Source organism: Penaeus japonicus, unplaced genomic scaffold, assembly GCF_977035675.1.
Source record: "Penaeus japonicus unplaced genomic scaffold, GWHDUDI00000001_assembly GWHDUDI00000035, whole genome shotgun sequence".
NCBI lineage: Eukaryota > Metazoa > Arthropoda > Malacostraca > Decapoda > Penaeidae > Penaeus > Penaeus japonicus.
In genome coordinates, this window is record NW_028234437.1 from 18,122,465 (window position 1) to 18,124,476 (window position 2,012).

Sequence of the window (2,012 nt, forward strand, 5' to 3'; positions counted from 1 at the left end):
GTTCAGCCATTATTTTCTTTATGTTCTACAGGATAGAAAAATATGAAGATCTTTTAGTTCTTTTTCTCTATTTTTCTTTTTTTTTCATTCTGTGCTTTTGATTTTGTATATATACCTAAGTATAAAGTTGACTAACCTATTTTGACTTAGTTCCATGAACAATGTGATCATACAATTCCATTTTTTTCATGGCCATGAAGCTTACCTATCTATCATACACATGGCAAAAGTTTGGGTTACACCTCTGAAAAGTCACCTTATTTTCAAGTTTGCATAAGCTTCTAGCCTATGGACATTCAAAAATACTTAATTTTGGCCAATAAATCCCAATTTGGTCATTTTTCAAGTTGGTGGTCTCCAAAATACATGTCATTTAATCAAACTCAACTCACTGAAAAAAAAGTGAAATTTGCATTTTGGGGGTAAAGGGAGTTAATTGCAGTTTTTAATGGTTGTTTGGCAAGAGTAGCCTGTTTTGGTATTACATTTCAAACAGAAAATGTAACAGGTGTTGTAAGGCGCTGATATTGCATATCATGGGACCTAAGACACTGATTATGCTTTTCTATTTAATTCAGTGCTGTAAGTCTGGCAGTCTGCTTTAACCTGACGTATCCTGTTTCTTGTATCCACTTCCGCCTCTAAACTGCAGCTGCCCTGGCAGCTCCATTTGGTAGCAGAAGCCCTGAGCAATAGAAAACGACTCAAGATTCATACTGAACCCATTGGTCGCGGTATTAAAAAAAGGTCTGTGCAGTAGGATGGCTATTTTACATGTCTAGCAGGGTGCCATCCACGTCTATCACCGACTCTGCCTTTGCAGCAAATCATGCCATCCGCTGCTAATGGGTTAAGAAGGACACAGAAGGAACACAAGGCAGATCAGACAGAGACAAGGGACAGACAGAGAGAAGAACAGGCAGAGCAAACAGCTCATATCTGCAGCCTTTGGCCATAACCAAGTGTATTAACCCTCTCTGGACGGGTGGTACAGTACTGTACCGCTCATTCAAAAGGCCATTGGCCAGGCAGCACAGTATTGTGCCAGCCATTTAATTGATTTAGGCCTAAGCGCTCGAAAGCCCCGGCATTGTGACATTCAAGGCTGGAATGCCCCCGTCGTGAGTGGGTTAACTGAGTTCAATAAAGACCACGGCGCGTGAAAATCTCTTATCCACCGGATACAACAGGCGAAGCTAGTGGATCACAATCGCTGGCAGCTAGAGGCTTACAACTAGTGGCAACGAGTGGCTTACATGTGTAACCCAAATATCACATGTTTTTCACAATATGCGTGGTAATTGTATAAGCTTCAAATATACCAAATTAGGTATTGTACAATGATATTGTTCATGTATCTGAATGTGAGAAGCAGCAAGCAAATTGTACTTTCTTTGCTCGAAGTATATTTATATCATTAGCAGATAATGATAATTATAAACATGACAACGAGCTTTGGGTTCTCCAGCTAGTATACCCACATGAGGAGGAGTAAGTATTGGGGGCAGGTCCATTCCCCCAGAATGACACCAGAGCAGCTCATAACACCAGCAAATTAGATATACACTGCAAAAGGTGGTGTAAATTCTGCTATAATCATGATAAGATAAAGAGGATCTAGACTATGTGCTCTGAGTATGGAGTACCTTTTGACAGTATTCCTGCTTTGAGCATTACCATATTCTCAAGCAATTCCTAGTCCAGGTTCTCTTCCTCTCTCATGCAAAGTGTAAATAAAGAAAAGTTTCGTAAAAATAAGAATGACAAAGCCTATTTTTGTCATCCCATGAAACCATTAATTCCTTTATACAGACTGTAATCCACATACTAGTTATCATGCATTACACAAATGGGTTGCCAGAATTTCAACGTAAGTAAATAATGTTAACAGAGTATTAGAATCATCACACAGCAATGGCTAATGAAAATACCTGAAAAAGGGTTAGGCACCTACAAGTGATCTCCAACAGGATGACTATGCACTCTGCACAATCACCCAGAGTTAACAGGTT